Here is a 19896-nt window from a genome sequence, read left to right on the forward strand (position 1 = left end):
TAATAACATGCCAAATACTCTCGGCGCCAGCTGGTGGAATCTCTTCTCGGTTCAGAAGTGCATGGAGCTATATAAAATTTTCCCTTAAAGGCTGAAGAACAGACCTCATATTTGCTTCATAGCAGAGAAACTTTTATGTATTTATGTTTGAAAGAGTCAGAAATTTATTTTTTTCGACTCACATAGATATCCGCTGAAAACGAAGTAGCGCCATCTGTCCAGGAAAACGGTAAAGAAACGTGTAAAAGCTAAGAATAAAACAACGGATGTCCATTAAATACATGCATAATATAAAGAAAATTTTGAATCTGTCATAAATGATGATGGCGAAAACTGTATGTTAGGCGGAACAGTGATGACCTGTTTAATACTCCTTTGCTAGTGGCATAACAATAATTAATTACGCTCAATTAAATTGGTGCAGATAACAAATTTGTAGACATTAAGTTATTTCAAAGCAGGAGATGTGAAAAATGAGCAATGCCCTCGCCGGGACTCGAACCCCGAACCTCTCGAATTCACGTCGAGTGTCCTGACCACTACACCACAAAGGCATGCTAAGAAGGCGGGCAAAATACCTTATATAGCGGGTACATTATACACAACTTAATACTACTTAATAATAATAATATTACGACTACTTAATGCCTTATACACGATTGGGGTTTTGTGGGACCCAATCGCCAAATCCTGATGGTGAAGAATCATCATTCACCACCTTTTAGTTCAGGCGCCACTGTGGAGACATTAGGATTTTTTTTTTTTTTTTTGAAGCAGGAAAGATGAAAAATGAGCAATGCCCTCACCGGGACTCGAACCACGGAACTCTCGAATACGCGATGAGTGTGCTGTCCATTACACCATGAAGGCATGCTAAGAAGGCGGGAGAAATACCTTATATACGCCTCCTTTTAAAGAGAGACTGGGGATTAGGGGACCCAATCGCCAAATCCTGGTGGTGAAAAATCTTCGCATTCCCCACCGTTTTTAGTTGGGGCGCCAATGTGGAGGCATTAGGTAGTTTTTGAAAGCAGGAGAGATGCCCTCGTCGGGACTCGAACCTGGACCTCTCGAACACGCGCCCAGTTTGCTAACCGTTACACCACGAAAGCATGCAGAAAGGAGGAAACGGAGAAAGAACCTCAGATCTATTTCGTCGTAATCTATTTGTAAGCTTTGTTTTGCTGTGGTTCTTCCAGGATTTTAACTTTTTTAGAACTAGTGAAGCAAAAATTTTATCTATGGCAAGTTTTTTATGCGTAGACGTAGATAAAACAAAATCAATTGCCGATAAAACCTTGTGCCTAGGTACAGGAGCCCGTATTAGGTCGTTTTACAGCCTGATAAACCGAAGTTCTTCACGCTAACCTTCTGTGGGCGAAACAGCTAAATAGCAGAAACAAATGACCCAACTGAATGTGTATATTATACAATATTTATTATAATGCCTTTACGGTTTATGTTAATCTTCTCTTATTGTATCTGCTATGCATTCTTTCTAGTCTTACGTTCATAGAATTTATGTCTTACTTAACGGAATCCAATTACCAGTGTTCGCCTAACCTTGCCTTTATACATACGCTCAACAGCTCGACGACTTCTGGCCTGCATTCATTTGACATCGCTTAACACTTTAATTAGTATTTCCTAACTTCTGGCTTAAACATGAATTCTAAATTATTAATTACTCATTTTAAAAACTTTATTATAAAAACAAATTACCTTAGATATCTTTTAAGTTATTTCATTATACCATCCGCAATTCGCAAACCGTTTTGCAAGGGGTAGAGCCTTGTGGCTCAGGTACCCTGGTGTACCAAACACCGTTCTACGGAGACAGGACTGAGAGTAAAAGGTAGTAAGTGGTCAGGAAAGTACAACTGACAACAAAGAATAGAGCATTGACAGTAAAAAATTCACGCCTCTTTTTTATTTTTGTTTTCTTGCGATGTAGACGGCCTTAAAAACTAGCTGCCTGGGCATATTGCCCTACTTCACATCGAATATAATTAAAAATCTCGAAATTGTTGCCAGAAATAACTTAACCATAAATATATAACTGAGGTAGAGATTAAAAATGAAATACCGTCATATGTGTTAAAAATTTAGGGTAGAGATCTGGTGAGTTGTCTTTTAGGAAAGAAAATGCGGAACTATAATGCGACAAGAAAACATTAAACAAGCATGTACAACAAAAAGCTAACCATATTCAAGTTCTCTCATGATTATAAAAAATGAAGTAAGGAAATGAGGGTTTAAGATGGCCATTAATTAGCCTTTTAATATTATTTGCGTCAGTAAAGCTGTAACCGAAAGTTTTTATCACATAATTATTAATTAGCCTCTGGCTATTGCGTGCAAGTGCTTTTTCTGTGTTGTGAGAGGACCCCCTTCCCCTCACAGTGTTTTAAGGATGTATTTATAAATGAGTTAACTTATTATCAATAGATAAGATTATGTTCCCAATGGTTTCTTGAATAATTCTGCGAATAATAGGCGAAAGATATGTCATACTAAATTATAATTTTAATAGCAGGACAATTTTTTTATTACAAAGAGAAGTAATGAATAATCTAAGCAATCATGAAATTTGCTATCCTGTTTACATTTCACGAAAAGAAGAAATTCTACGCATGCTAGGTATTATTTCTGAAAAGATAATTATGCAAGCAAGTGTCGCTTTCATGAATATTTATCCCTTAATGAGCTCTATGGGTGTTTGCGAGATTGTAATGAAATATTCTATTAAAATGTCCTTCACAAAGGCATCCTTCCTGTTCGCAGAATTTATCTCAAAGATTTTGTTTCCAGAACTCCCCACTTCCGCAGTTACACAAATCATTCCTATCCATAATTATTACCACAATTCTAGTAACTATACGAAGCGACCAATGGCAATCTTAAGTAATAATTTGTAGATCTAATAATTATTAATTTGTTAACCTATAATGTGTAAATAATTTGTAATTTATTACGTTTCTGTATTTTGTTTTCTGCACATTATAAATCTTATAACGTTGTATTTACTTATTTATTTATTAGCTCAAAGGAGCAATTTTTAAAGAAGGGCTATTTCGTTCCGGCATTTTGTGTCGTCTACTATAAAAGGCGTTTCACTTTTCAAATTGTAGCCACCAAATGTTAGATCCCTGCATTATATTTAAAGAAATTAAATAATGAAGAATCTTCATGAAATGTATATATGGTTTTCGCATTGTGAAAAAACAACGGTATCTAGAAACATCAAATATTGACTAACATAGTCCTCCACTCGAATATGAGCATCTGGAAGCCCAGATTTGGAATTTGTTTTATTATACCGATTTCATATTTTGTAAAACATTAGCGAATTTTTGAATAACGAACTCGACAGTTTCAAAGCGAGCAATGGGAACATTATAGGGAAGAAAAAAAACGTATTTTTATCTCCATTTTCATCCGGAAATTCTAAAGATATGCACTTTTTAAATATTTTGTGATATTGCTGTTGAATTGAATTTTATGGTTTTAAATATGTTTTATTGTGTTTTCTTGCTTTTAGTCTCAGTTAACGATATCATAAAAATGTTTTAGTTGAAAATACTTTTCCAACAATGAATAATCTCTGTTTTACTTCCAATAATTGTTTTTATTATTATATATATACTTTTTTTTTACTTATTACGTGCTCGTCCTCACGCACTACACGGAAAGGGAGAGATAACCCCCTGGAGGTCTTAAATAATGTGGTTTGCAACAAGAATGTGCTTTTAGGACAATGGGGAGAAAAGAATAATTGATTTCCTAGTTGCTTGAATAAGGTGACACTTCCTCAAGTCCCAAAGGTCCCAACATACTCCAAACAAAGTTCATCTTCTGAGAAATCCGTATAGTTGACATTAGTACTAAAAATAACAAAGGTCAAAAGTGTACAATTTCCCATCTGTGAAATTGTATATTTCTATATGCTAGTAGAAATGGTGTTAGCACAGGAGGACTCGGACTCAAGGTTCAACCTTCATTTATTACGAAATAGTGTATGGCCCAAATTCTGATTAATTAAAATCTCAAAGATTTTGTTGTTTGAGAAACAATTGAGTTGTTTGAGAATTAAACGAAATATAAGGACATTGTCGCGCGCATAAAATTTAACAGATAATCATACCTGATGACATGAGGTTGCTGCTAAAATTTCTTGAAGTTAAAGCACATAGGTGTTACAAAAGCAAGTGGAACAACTTTAGGCAATATTCAAAATAAAATAATACAGGAGCAGTTAAAGATTAGTTACAAAATGTGTATGCGGTACGAAACAAAATAGAAAAGCTTAATGAATTGTTTACAAATTATTACTTAAGTAGCCACTGGCAGCTTCCCACATATACAAAAATTATAATCATAATTATAGTTAGGTATGATGTTATTCTTTGGTTTCCTAATACTTAAATGGAAACCGTGTGCCAGGTAATGGAAGTAGCACGAAATTTTGCTTTTCCCAGTTCTTCATAAATTGGTTGTAGGAAAAAATGTCACCCGGAAAAAATACCTCTTTACATTTTTGACATATAGTTTTGAACCACCCAGTATATCGTTGTAGAAAATATTTTCAGAATAACTCGAAATTCGATTAATTTTTTGGACATCCTCTTCTACTTTTAATTTATAAGAATCAACATGTATTATTTAATACTTTTGATTCATGAGCTCACACGTACTTAGTTGTAAATTGTATCTTTAGTCAAATATTTATAATACCCAGTACATATATTAAAAATTGTTGGTGTTTTCTCCCTCCATTTTGCACGGCTTTGTGGTATAACGCGGGAGTACACTCGGCGGGTATTCGAGAGGTCCAGGTTCGAGTCCCGCCGAGAGCATTGGTCATTTTTCATGTCTCTTGCTTCATAAAACCCTCATGACTCCACAAAGCGACACATTTGTATTTGATTCGCTTTGTATAAAAATAAGGTCAGTGTTACGAAATATACTTGTTGGGATTTGTTCCATCGATCTTTAAGAATTGACACGAATAATACTTCATGACTGAAAATATTCCACCATAATTGGGTAAAATTTTAAAGCATGAAATATGACTAAAATACTTTCAGCTAAGTTTCGCATCATGAATCCTGAATTACCAGTTGACGTTGTTAGTGTTGCGATATATGTTATCATTAAAGCATATAATTCAATTATTTCATAGAATAACTGGGTATTTCATGAATTAACTAGTTAAGTCAATTAAAGTGTAAATAGATTAATAAGTCACCCAACCGGGATAGTGGTTAGTGAAGCTAACTGCCGTATCGAAGAGCCCGTGTTCGAATCCCAGAGAAAGCATGGATGTTTGTAAATGTATAGTGTCTGTGCGGCATGGGAGTACTCTAAATTTGCGGCGAGCCGAAAGGCTTCTTGAGAGGTTGGTTGCAGAGGGGAAGCATAGGTGACCCTCGGACCTGTCCCCCCTCAGGACGCCCTCCTTCAAAATTTAGGGTGGGACTGAGCAAAATCAGAACTGTCAACAGTAGTGTACGCAAGGCTCCTGCCAACGACAAGCGCAATCTTGCACTCCATGGCACAATGAATTTCGTGGGCTTGCTTTGATGTTACTGTCAGACAAGGGAGCTAAGTCACGACAACAACAACAACAAAAATGGATTAATAATTTCACGCTTTACTAATTGTTCTGCAAAATAACTAGTTATTCTCTAGATTATCTAAAGATAGATTGTTAAAGTAAGAAAATAAACAATCTTTAAAAACATAACTGATGATAAATCTCTATTCTCACGAAAAATACATTTCGTATTGCGGATAGATTAACTGATAAATAATAAAATAAAACAGAATACACAAAAAGAAAATCTGAAAGATTTCAGATTTTAAATTACGTCCAAAAGGTCTTTTTTTTTAACATTTTATGTGTTACCTTTATTCATTAAATATCATGCTCTTCGCACTTAAACCATAAAATTCAATTCAATCTGAAAATAATTTTAAAATGAGCATATCCTTTAGAATTTCTGATAAACAGTCTCGCGCGCAGGAAAAAAATCCCCCCCCCATACAGTGTTGCCATTCCTCTCTTTGAAGTCGTTAAGTTTGTTAAACAAAAATTACTTAATGTCTGACAAAATATGAAACAGAAAATAAAACAAATTCCAGATTCCGAATTAGAGCTTCCAGATGCCCATATTCGGTGGAAGATTACGCTATTCAAAATTTGATGGCTCTGGGTATCGTTGTTTTATCATAATGCGAGGAACATACATACATTTATGTAGATTCTTCATTATTTAACTTCTTTAAATATAATACAGGACGATAATATTTGGTGGCAACAGTTTGAAAAGTGAAACGGATATCAGAGCGATTCGACGCAAAATCGCAATACGAAAACAATAGTCCCTCAGGGACAAAGCCCCTTTGAACTAATAACAAATATTGTTGCTATATTAATTAAACAGCAATAAAAAATAACAGACTATACTGCACCAATAGTTATATTTTTACAACTTATGCAAATAATTAGGCTACTTAGTCCTGCTTTCAATGAAGCAGCTTATGCGTGCCATCTTTGCTAACGATCAGGAATTTTCTAATACAATAACGAAGGTATATACTATTACTTCATAACGATTAGGCCATCATTATCCTATAAAATAACTAGTTATATCGCAGAATCCAATAATTTTATATACTTTAACTGGTTCATTAATGTAATTCTTGAAATATAGTTATTTTATGAAACAGCGAATTCCAAACCTTCAACGGCAACATAAATAAGGGACTAAATCGAGCTGTATTAGTTTTCAGTCAGGGACAGATGAAATCGTTTAGTTCCACAGACGATAATCATTAATACATTAGAGCAGAAAAATTGCTTCCCCATTGATTCTTTTCTTCGGAGGGACCTACCCTGAAACTCGATCGGAAAACGGTGCGAAACAATGTGTGGGAGAAATGAGATCTTCCCAGAGGCATCTTGATAAAAACCTCTTTTCTAAGTGACCTTGGTAAGGTGCAGCTAGCTCAGCGTCTTACACTTAACACTCCCTCAAGGCAGCCCGCTATAACCTTCCTGGTTAAATGAGAATTTGGCTATTTTCCCCAATTCGGATTGGCGATATTATTTGGCGAGATTTTACAGTTCCTTTTTTTCCATTCCTAATTTTCCGGGTGACATTTTTTCCGGGTGACATTTTTTCCGTTCCTTATTTTCCGGGGACATTCTTTCCGTTTCCCTTTTTTCCGGGTGACATTTTTTCCGCACACCTCATAAATTATATTGTTTTTTGCAAACCACTGGCAGCAGGCGATTTGTCTGAGGATGCAATTCCAAACAGCCTGATGTTGCTTCCGATTGGTTTTCAAAGAGTATGCTCAAACATGGCAAGTGTAACTCAGCAGGGAATCCAATATAATTTTGTAAATCAGAAACTTGTTGTCTAGAAATAAAACGCCCTTCCAAGCTCGAAAAACAGTTGCGTATCTTCACTGGAGGCTCTTGGCTCAGCGGTTATGGAAAGGGGGGAAAATTATCGAATCGAGTCCCTAACGAGTGTTCTTTTGTCGGCAGGCAGGCAAATGCTCAGGATTTCCTTTCAATCTAGTTCCAGCGCTCAAGGCGTTAGAATGCGGGATGTACTCTAATCGCTTTCACACTGCAGGTAGATGAATACAGTTTTCCCAAGAAAAAAAAAAAAAAGTATTATTTTACCTTCAAATGAAATGGATGCTATAACTAGAAATTTTGTTCTAAAAAGTGTTCCATTTTACGATTAAAATAGTTTTTTTAACTTGCAACTATATTATGTACTAAAAAACTAGCGAAGTAATCAGTGTTAAATATATTCACTTGTCATCGTATCGAAAATTCAGTGATTTAATATATTCAAACATTTCCTTCAAACAATATATGCATTTTCATTTTTAATAGTATTATTATTCTGATGTTGAAAAGCAAATTAAATGCAGTTTATTTATTACAAGTGCCATTTAAAAAGCATTTTCGGATTCCAAAATGAGTGTTAATACTTTACACCTCTGGTAATATTCATTCCTGGAGAAATAGAATTTGCTCACTGCGTTTGTACTGCACTAAATTATTATTGAACAACGCCAGCACTAAGAAAAATTTACAATGCATGAGTCAAGAATTTTTTTTTTTTTTTTTTTTTTTTTTTTTTATTTATTTATTTTCCATGTGGCACTGAAAATAGCGGTCCCAGAGTTCATCTGCCTTTAGCTCAGGAATATAAGATGTTTAATTTACTTACTCGCTTCATAGTTTTTGGTTCAAGAAAGAAATGCAGATGCAGACCCTGGAGCTTTAGAAAATAAAATCTTTGTTAAGTTTTAATGTATTCAAAAATTTAGTTTTATCACTTAGAGATATAAGATACTACTTTTACCATAGAATAGAAAGGGAACAGTTGTTCGATGATATATATTGCTACTCCATTTTTTCTTTGAATGCAAAATTGCATATACAGGAACGCATTGAAATTTCAAAATGTAAACATCTTTGTCGAATGGCGAAATATTTCTTCAGTTTTTTATGACCTATCTTTTCAGAATGCTAAAATCGCCTTTGAGGTATCAAACTGTTATGCGAAATTTTCAGATCTCAAGCTATTTACTGTTGCTTTCTAGGGAAGTAATAAAGCTGGGAATGAAGATTCGTACTGAGTTAATGAATATTAATGAAGATTCGCACTGAGGATTAAATTCAGGGAACTAAACACATCTGAATTCCTGTATGCATGCTTAGTGTTCCAATATCTTGTTGATTCCCTCCAAAACACGATTATCACATAAAATTAATTACTTTCTGAACACTACAAGTTACTGAGAGGTTAAGGCCGTTCAATGCTGGTAGTTAGACATAGGTTAGACGTCAGGCGATCGAGCTGGCCGCATGGTTGGTTTTCGTTGTTTCCCCCAATGTGAAACGTGAATACGAGCCAATTTCTCCTAAAAGTTCTCCACGAAGGCATGCTTTCCTTTACGTAGGCAGCCTTCGTGTGCTTTCCCATATTCAATTAACCTAAACTAACGTATCTAATTTCTGAAAAAAATTGATACAGATATGACATTATAGACGCAAATCATGTAACAAAAGATAAATTAATAAGTTTTGAATTTTTTTTAAATTTTGAATTAGAAAATGTTCCATAATAGCTGCTTTAATAAAAATTCGTATTTCATTTGTCGCACAATTAAAATTCATTTTGTCATTAAAATGATTCATGAAAGGAAGGATTTCTAAACATAGTTATGAAACGCTCATAAGTTTAGCTTTCTTATTTCGAATATAATGTTATTTTTATTTGTCGAGTTAAATAAAGTGCTATCTACCTAAGCAAAAGGAGCTTTCGTGGAGGGCGTTCAAAGGAAATTGGCTGATATACTCTTTACATATGTGAGAAAACAAGAAACGTTCATGCAGTCAATCCGTTCATCGGAATTTGAATCGAGGTCAAATTATCAGAGTTAAAGAAATTTTATTCGCTCGGCCGCTAGTTATCATTTAGAACATAACAAACCAAAATTTCACTCAAGTAAGCGGTAGTCGTGGAATGCATGTCATTTAGAAATAACATAAAAATAAATTTTCATTACCTGAAACATTACGGACATTTACGGACTTACATTCCGAGGATGAACGCCGAGGAAGTAGGACGTGCGTCTGACGCGCTACCGCCAACGCAGCCGATTTCTGCGGATTTTAGCGACAATAATGAGAATAATATCATGGATATATTGAATATTGAGAGTGATGTGAATGAGAACAATGTGGATACTTGTGCGGAGACTTCACCTGTGCAATTGGATAATAAAACAAAGTTGATTGTTTTCTACGAGCTGAAGCAGCAATATGAAGAAATTCAACGGCAAAAGAGATTCATGAAACGATCTTCAACGCCGCTGGACTCTAATGGATACGAGCAACTTGACCGATCGGGTAAAACATTATTTTTCAAAATTAATGAAATTGCTAATAGCCTTGACGTACAAATTTTCCACCTTCTCCCGACCAGGGATGACTTTATGAAAATGATCGAGCAGAAGAAGCTAGATAAAATCAACGAAGCTAAGGAGAAAGAAGCTCTCCGTAAGGAGAAATTAAATAAAGGTATTAGCGTAGGCAAGCCCAAATTAGCGCGTAAGCGTAAAGAGCAAAGTATTGATAAGGACGGATTCATTACCCCCGCTTCTCGTAAGCAAGGTAAACCCGTCGTAAATTCTGAAAGTGACTATTCTGATGTTGAAATTGTATGTATTGAATCTAATGTGAATTCTAATGTTAAAGTCAATAAGAGTAGTGAATCAAGTGCAAATGCTAGTGAAAATGTAATATTAAAAGAAAATAGCAATGAAAGTAATTCTGATAATGCTTCAAAATTCAATATGGCCGCCAAAATGGCGCGCAGTAGCAACATTTCGACCGAAAGGTCAGAGGTTACAATGGTCACCAAGAAAATGTCAAAGGTGAACCTTACAAAAAACAAGTATGAAGCTATCAAAGAATCCTTGTTAGGCTCGAAGAAAGAGCAGCGTACTCCTCCCCCTGTTTCTACCACTCCTGGCAGCCAGGAGGTAGAAAGCGGAGAAACAAGTTCTAGCGAGCATGTGAGGAGCGGTCCCCCCCCCCTCTCCGCAGCAACCTTCTATTTCGGCGATTCACGTTAAATCGAGCAAGCAGTGCAAGACGCAATTAAATTTTTGCGTGAGATTGCCTCCAATATTCAGAGCAAGCTCACTGGACCTTATCTAAAATTGTTTGTTCAAACCGACCTTGAATTCCGGGAGGTTACTTGCTGGATGAAAAAGGCTGACATCCAGTATAAGACTTTAGATCTGCAGCAGCACCGGCCGATCAAAATTGTTATTAGAGGTCTCCCGGTTGAAACCGAAAATCGAGGACGTGAAAGATGAAGTAGAGGCGATGGGCTTTAAAGTGCATCGGTGCGTTCGGCTTACTCAGCCATGTTCCAAACATCCAATGCCACTTGTTTATATACAAGTACTCCCACACTCCTTCATCGACCATCTGTTTGCTGTCCATGACATGTGGGGCACAGAGGTCAGCATTGAGCGTTATCGCGGCCGCAAGGGCCCTACTCAATGCTTTCGGTGTCAGGGTTTCTTCCACTCCTCGAAAGTCTGCACCTTACAAATCCGTTGTGTGAGATGCTCTGGGCCACACTGGGCTTCTGAGTGTACCAGACCCACGGATGCTCCTGCTACTTGCTGCAACTGCGGAGGAGATCACCCGGCCAATTTTAGATCTTTTCCTCGTTTCCCAGGCAATCAACGGACTCGTGGTAACAAATCCACGCCTAGGAATAGGGCCGCTGCCTCAGCAGCTCCATCTCAGGGTACTACAACCACCACGGCAAACGCCGAATCACCAAGACGTCCCGCACATACTCGCCCCAGTGGTGTTAACCCGTTGAGTTATGCAGCGGCAATAGGGAATGCTACCATAGAGCCAGGATGTGATTCTACACATCCAGATGTGATCCAGACAGACAACTGCCGGTTACTGCAAAAACTAAAGCTGTAACCCCAGCAGTCACTTCAGCAGAGAGTGCCGACTCGGACGATATTTTCGCCTCCAGTCTAAAATGCTTGATTGACATCTTCCTCGACCCAGCGGTAGACAAACATATTCTGCTTCTTGCTTTCAAAAAGGCTATGCCAAAGTTTAGGTAGGCTGACGCCTTAATGAAAGCATTCTATATATATGAAAGTTATATTGAACTTTCAGACTGATTCTGCTAAACTTTGGCCTATGTCTCCTGTTATATTTTCAGAACCTACAATTTACAGCCTAAAATTCAACTCCCAACGTGATATAAGACCTGTCACAAAAAGCTCACTCTCCATTTGCACTTGCAATACAAATGGTATCTATAATAAGATCCATGAAGTGAGAGATTTCATTGCAGAGCAAGATCTTGATGTACTGTTGGTCCAAGATACCCATTTTATCCCAGGGCGAATTCCCAGAATTGGGAACTATGACATATACTCGACTGACAGGGTGTCATATGGCATACATGCAAGTGGTGGCACCTGTATCTATGTGAAACATTCGATTAAACATCACATGATACCCCCTCCAAATCTGGAAAATGTGGAAGCGACTATTATCAAAATTTTTATACAAAATTCTCCCCCCTTACAATTGTTTCGGCATACCTTCCCCCAAAAGGAGTTGCTCGTGGGAGGTATGTTTTTCCTGTCAGTGATTTTGATAAACTTCTCACAATCTCAAATCACCTAATTATTGCTGGTGATCTAAATTCACGCCATACCGATTGGTTCTGTCCTAATAAGAACAGGTTTGGCATTAGTCTAAATTTATGGGTTCAGAGCTCTCGTGTACAGATCATAGCTCCTACTGCCCCGACTTACTACCCTGTAAGAGGGCCCCCGCAGTTCTTGATCTGGCTGCTTTTTATAATGTTTACTTTCGGCATGAAATTAAAGTGATTAAAGTGAGTTAGATTCTGATCACTACCCTGTTTTGATTACCATAGATATTCAAAATCGATACTCAAAATTAGAGAAGCAAGTGTCAACAAATTGGGACGATTTTCGGTTTATTTTGGAAAAAACAGCTACCCCCTATCAAAATTTCCAGCAATGCGGACTTTGACAGGTGTATAAAAAACATGGAGTCTTTACTGAAAGAAGCGAGAGCCGCGGCTTCGAAACCTATCACACATCCGAACGCTAGGCTCCCGCCGGATACTAAATCCAAAATTAAACGGCGAAACTACCTGTGAAAACTTTGACAGAGAACACGTGATCCCAGTATCCGTGCTCAATTTCGCAGACTACAGACGAGATTAAGTCTGAAATCCGCTTGCAAAAACAAGCGGAGTGGAAATACTACATTGAGTCCCTAACGACTGACGACGGGTCGGTTTGGCGCACTGCCGCCCGACTATATATAACAATATAAACACATTCCGCCCCTTGAAACGGCCAATGCTAACCAGATGGCTTTTACAGGCACTGAAAAGGCTGAAGTTATTGCTGACACCCTTGCTACACAATTCAGTCCAAATAACGACGCCTAGTGTAACCGTCCGGTTACACAGGGGCGCGTACACTCACGTGTTGAACATTTCTTAACACAACCCATCACGCCTGATCTCAGGCCGACTGATACAACTGAAGTGCTGGAGTTCATCGATAAAATGAAACTGAAGAACGCCCCTGGCATAGATCAAATTTTGAATAGCATGGTTAAAAACTTCCCCATTATGTATATTGTATGGATAACGGTCTTGATTAACCTTATGCTTAAAAGGTGTTACTTCCCTGACTGTTGGAAAATTGCCGCAGTCATTCCTATTCCAAAACCGGGTCAAAATTAAAATCTTCCCGTCAACTACAGGCCCATTAGCCTCATATCATCTCTCTCAAAAATATATGAATTTGTTTTACTTAAACGCCTGAATGAATTCTGCCGTGATCGAAATTTAATAATCCTGGAACAATTTGGCTTCCGGCCTGAACACTCCACTGTACACCAGTTACTCCGTGTTGTGGAATTCATTCACGAGGGCTTTCGTAAAAGAGAGAAAACTGGAATTGTCTATCTTGACATTGCCAAGGCCTTTGACAGGACTTGACATGACGGGCTTATTTACAAGTTCATGCGGCTTGGTTTTTCGGCACAACTCATTAAAACTATCAACTCGTACCTGACGGATAGATCCTTTCAGGTGCAAGTTCGCCATGAATACTCAACTCCCCGCCCGATCTGTGCTGGGGTCCCACAAGGAAGTTTGCTCGGACCTCAAATGTTCAACATCTACGTAAATGACATACCTAAGTCACCTAATGTCGATCTAGCTTTATATGCGGACGACACAGCCATCATGAACCAACATTCCAACACCACGGTAATTTCTGCACTGCAGAATTATCTTTCAAGCCTAGAGCTCTGGCTCGGACCGTGGAAGATCAAAATTAATGTCGCTAAATGTGCTGCCACATTATTTATCCGAAGTACTTTCCCAAATTTACCTAACTTGCAGTTCTTCGGAGAACGAATTCCCTGGGTTCCTACCTATAAGTATATTGAGTGATACTTGGGCAACCTCACATTCAAAAAAACAATTTCCAATGCGAAGTTTGTCAAAACCCAATTACTGCCTTTTTTCGCTAGAAATAGCGACCTGTCCACGAAAAACAGGATTTTGCTCTATAAATCAATGATTAAGGCCGATTCTGACATGTGCTAGCCCGGTTTGGGGCGCAGCAGCAATTACTAACAGGAAACATATCCAAAGTTTTCAGAACATTATGCTATGGCAAATTTATAACGCTCTTTGGTTTGTTACGAACGACGATATTCATAATGCAGCCAAAATTCTCCCCATAAATCGCTTTATACAGCGACTTTCGGCTAACTTTTTCCAAAAGGTTCCTTCGATCGGAAACCCCGTACTCCACAGCCTCCCTGTTTATCATTCGGGAATTGCATCGGCAAAAAAGAGACCCAGAACTATTCTGGAGAACGCATATAATGCGCTTCCTTTTCCCAAGACTATGGAGACGAGGCGCCTCGAAGGTTTCAGTACGCTCGTTCGCTTCTCCCCCCCCCCGCCTGAGTGAGATTGCTGATCTTTCAGCTTCTCTCAGGGTCACTCTCTCTCTTTGTCCCGTAATCGGGCAATCTTACTTCTTTCAACCGTAAGCGGTAGTTATCAGGCTCTAAGCACATCTTTGTTCCCTTCTTAAAAGGGCTCTAGTGCAAGGATTACTTAATTTAAATTTAATCTCTGCAAGAGAACTTAATGCTTTTTCATTAGTTATCATAACACTTAAAGTTAATGCAAACTTATTATATTTATAAAAGTTTCTCCTCAGAGGCATTGCTGGTCGTGTCTCTTTAATTCAAACTCGCCTGACGAGTTCCCGCTTTTCCCCTCCCTCAGACCCGAAGCACTTGCGACATGAAGCTTTTCGCGAGTGTTTCCGCTCTCGTGTTGTTAACACCACATGACCATTGATGAAGGAAACATAGATGCTTTTCAAAATTCCAGATGTAACCCCTCCAAATTGATTCTGGCCCTTATTCGACACCAAAATTACTAAATTAAATCCTTCAGTGTTTTTACCTTTTTTTTCCACTGTGGAAGGCAGTTACTCTTTTTGTTAAATTAACATTTTGGCACTAAATTTACCTCTTTGCGGAACCCTCTTTTTGGCGATAAAGATAATTCTCTGACGATGTGGGGATAAAGGTTACATGCCTAAGAGCCCCGTAATAGAACCCTTCCTTGGTCCTTGGTGGCTATAAATTTGTCTACACTGATTTCCACTTTCCTTTTAATTAAAAAGGTCTCATGTGCTTGGATGTGGTTTAGTAATGCTCGTAATGCTGCACAAGGAAAAGCATTTTTTGAGGGAATCGCAGTGGATTAAGCGTTTTGTGGCACAAGATTAAGCGTTTCGCAGTCTTGTGACTTTTTGTGGAATGTCGTTCACATACAAATTGAGAGGTGTAGCTCCCAGAAGCGACTCCTGAGGTACACCGGCTTTGATAACATAGTGGGAAAAGCATGTGTCTGAGATGGGAACGATGGAATTTCTACCTATCCAGGTAGGATTTAATGATGTTCTTCATGGCACCTGAGAAATTTCTCACTCTAGGTTGCTATTGCTTGCTTTTAAATCGTTGAGTTTGTTACTCAAAAATTCGTTAAAATTTTACAAAATATGAAATCGATAATAAAACAAATTCCAAATTTCAAATTTAGGCTTTCAGATACCCATATTCGCAGTAGGATTACGTCATTCAAAATTGAATGGCTCTAGGTACCCTTGTTTTATCACAATGCGAGAAACATACCTACATTTATCCAGATTCTTCATTATTTAATTTCTTCAAATATAATTCAGGGCGATAGTATTTGGTGGCAACGTTTGAAAAGTGATGCGCCGTTTATAGGGTTCCGTCGCAAAACGAAAACATTAGTCCTTCAGGGACAAAGGCCCTTTGGACTAAAAACTGTCCTCAAAGGAAATTTCTTAGTCATCTTATTTGTAATTTTGTCCAATAGAGCTTCCCTTCTTCTTGATTTGCTTAATATCGTCGCAGACTTCCGAAAGGAATACTGGACTCATGTCGTTCGCTTGTGGGTTTTTCACAAACTGATGTATAGTTTTTTTTGGGGGGGGTCGTCATTTTGGATGTTGTTTTTGGGGAAACTGAGGCTCAAGCTGCGAAACTCAAGTTTCTGCCTTCTCTGTTTCAGAGTAATGGATATTTGTTTTGCCTTTTAAGGGGCTGAATATCGTTGTAGCTTTTCTTAAAACGTGCCACGGCACGCCATATAGAGCCATCATCCTCAATAAGAGAATTTAATAATGACATTTTCTCTCAATAAGGGTAGTATTTCAGAACGTTTTTTTAGTTGATTGAAATATTTGAATTTTATGTTGAAATTTATTTTCAAAGCAGCTGTTTCTTTCATTCGCATGTTTTTCTTTCTTCTTGAGCATTCGTCGATCAGTTTTGTTTTTACATGTTACAGCGCTATTTCTTTTGGACCAGCTTCTAAACCTAATAATATTTCCATAACTTAATAACATAAGTCAATAATAGAGCTGCAGTGTGATTGTCTTTTATTTCTTCAATGATTCCTCGCAGTTCTACGATCTCAAGAGTTCGTGAGTTCTTCCAACTTGTATTCATTTTCTGCCTTTAATCTTACAGTTTCCTAAAAAGTAAATTTTGCTGGAGAGAATTTTTTCCTTTCGTGAATTTTCTTTAATTCGTTCTATAGTTCTTTAACTGTTGTTTCACTTCGTATACGTACAGTTTTATTGTCTTCTATGCGTAGAGACTTATGGTAGCTTGTGTTCGTTCATCTCCTTTTATCCACTCATTGGTGATTTCTTTTGGCATATTATTAGCGATTCAAATCAACAAATGTTTCTTTTTTAGAATTTCTAGTTTGTATTTCCACAGCTGATAATCGCTATTGTTTAATTTCGTATTTGAGTACTTATTTTTGCAGCTTGCAGCCATTCTTGATTCTGTTTTCCAAGTGCGCAATATGCAACTATGCTACGTTGTGTTTCACCTTTGAACGACAATCTGTCGAATTTTCAATGGTAATTGGTGAACATCCAGTAGTAATTTATTACGCAGTTTTCTGATTTTATTTTCAATAGCTTTTGGCGACGTATTTTATGCTTTTGGATAAAAGTGAACATGCACTCAGTCTCATAATTTAATGTTGAAGGAACATGTAGTACATTTGGTTATTATCTAAACGCAGCCTTACGGGTGATAAGCGGATGACGCCGCTAGATCAAAGTTTCTTAACTCATTAAAGGGTAATCCAAACTGGAAACATGAGAAATAAATTAAAATGTAGAAACCTACCATGCATTTGATTAGCTGTAAGAAAGATGCATTATCGGACGGTGATACAAAAACTATCAACTCTCCACCTGCGGACTGTAACATGTTAAAGATTGTTTCTGTAAGGTCAAGTTCATGTTTCACTTAAAGGGTATGAAGGATAATTTTCCTGTTCTCGGGCAGTAGTAGTCTAAGCAAGGTCACATTTCCAATACCAGTATTTATTTACATTGCCATAAATACAGAAACTTATTTAGGTTACACAAATTTTCAGAGCTGGTGGCCACGAGAGGGTTGATTGCGCACGTATCAAACCTTTTAAGTTAAATGTGTTGTTCTTATCTCTTAAAAAAGTGTTTTTTTGTTTTAAAAATGAGTATTATGAATAAGTTTCTAAATTGTGTCACTATTTTTTAATTGAAAAGGAGAAAATTAGATAGAAATGTCTGATGTATAGAAAAAAATTGCCTCCAAACTGATAACGAACACATGTCTAAGGAATAGCAAAAGCATGATTTTTCATGATTTTAAACATCAAAAGCCAAATTCTTTTGGAATTTGTTATAAAAATCAGGGTCTCTATGTATCACAAAGAACTGAGTTTCATTTCCAGGCTCTTGTAAATTCAGTATCCAGAAGGTTTTCGAATACTATAAGTAAGGAATTCCTACGTTTAACAATGCACAAAGATGATTCTTCCCATTGTATAGATTCTTATCAGTTACTTTCAGAGGAATATTTGTTTGTTCACAATGTTGAATCTGAAAATGAACATTCCCACTAAGGTATTCCTTTATGTAAAAACTCTAAACAAGGCTTGACCACCGCTGATGCAACCTTTGCTGGCTGTAGGAGAAAGCAGTTCAACTCGTCTTCTAGGCAAAAGGCTCTTTGTTATAAGCAAAAGGTTAGTAAGAAAACCGCACTAGTCAGACATACACAGAGAAGACAAAAGATTTCATTCCTCCCTCTCAAATCTCACTCCCTACTCTATATCACAAATAAATTGGTCCGAACTGCGCATGCGTGTTTTTGCTGATTGTAGTGGCTATTAGTGGTCGAGCTGTGTAGTCTGCGAAAAGTTTACTGACAGTGTTTGATACCTGGTTCTAATTCTGGTCTTTGCCATTTTTTTGAAAGAAAAAAGATTGTATTTTGTCTTCTCTGTGGAATAGCTGAACTCGAAGGTAAGAATTTATTTCTAATAATAACATCAGTTATTTCATATATTTAAAAACATTATTTTCGGCTAATTTCATTTTCTCTCTGAATTTTCAAATCTATTTATTTTATCCCACATTTTTTAATTTTCATATACGAAGAGGGGATTCTTGTTGATGGAATTCTGAAATGTCTTTTTCTTCTACTTGTGTCAAATTTTCTTCTATTTTTTATATTTTCTCCTTCCCTTTTATTTTTATATCTACCGCTTGTATAACTGTATTATTAGAAATATAATAAGCTTGTCTCAATTTTATCTTCAAATGTTTAAATCTGTGAACAAGTGTATAATTAGTTGTGTTTCCAAGTCGTTTGAATATTATAGTTAAAGGCTTTACGTCCTTAAACATTGATTAAAGTTGTGTACTACGATTTGCAAAATTTCGTAAAATATGCTAGAGAACTTTAAAAAAATACCAACTAATTCAACTGTATGCAAAATTTAATGTATTTCGAGTACTTCGTAAATTAAAAATTTTTGTTTATAAAATATTTTGAGTATTCCGTAAATTAGAAATTTTAGTTTTTAAAATATTCAGTTTGCTTTAATTAGCAGAATGTAAAGCTTTCCAAATCCGTATCAGCAGAAAACACGGTGGATGCTTAAGTTTATTATTGCAAATATTAATAGTATTTTTCAGATCTGTCCTATAAACTGGATATGATTAGGTATGTGCATGAATAGATGAATATTGAAGCGTCTGAATATGTAAGAGGACAGAAGCTTTACTTCCTTTCATCTAAACTCATACTTATATTTCACATTTGCAAAATTTCTGAAATATAGCACCGAATTTGAGAGGAACAGTTTCTGCATTGTGCTATAACCGCATCTGTATATAAAAATTTCACAATTCTATGCGAGTGGATCGAAATATTCAGTTTATAAACTATTAATTTAGCTTTAACTCATGAAATGGAGAACTTTTCGCATCTTAAGCAAAAACCGCGGATATATTCGAAAACGAGTTTACCTTCTTGGAACACGTGTCAATGAACTACTTTCCCAATTAAAATTCAGATCTTTTTTTTTTTTTTTTTTTTTTTTTTTGTCATATTTAGAGACTAATTACAAAATAATGGATTACGCATTTTGAAAATTAATGGATCGGTTACAAAACAGTTTTTGTTATTGAATTTAACGAGCATCATGAAAATATTATTAATTATATACGCCTCTGCGAATCGGAATTGTTCTTTGTGAAAGTTACCAGAAATAAAAATTTATATTTTGAGTATCTCTCACTGGACTGCTGCAGTTTACATAAAAGCCTTTAAAATATTATCAGAAA

The 19896-nt window shown here is 36.6% G+C and overlaps 1 non-coding gene across 1 annotated transcript; it reads right to left on the reverse strand.

The window, feature by feature from the left end:
* Window positions 1-481: 481 nt before the first annotated feature.
* TRNAS-UGA (transfer RNA serine (anticodon UGA)) lies at window positions 482-554 on the reverse strand. Its single transcript has one exon. It is a non-coding gene; the product is annotated as a tRNA-Ser (tRNA).
* Window positions 555-19896: the final 19342 nt, after the last annotated feature.

The sequence above is a fragment of the Stegodyphus dumicola genome, chromosome 1, assembly GCF_044657685.1.
Source record: "Stegodyphus dumicola isolate Sdum_Otavi_A_Nest chromosome 1, ASM4465768v1".
Classification (NCBI taxonomy): domain Eukaryota; kingdom Metazoa; phylum Arthropoda; class Arachnida; order Araneae; family Eresidae; genus Stegodyphus; species Stegodyphus dumicola.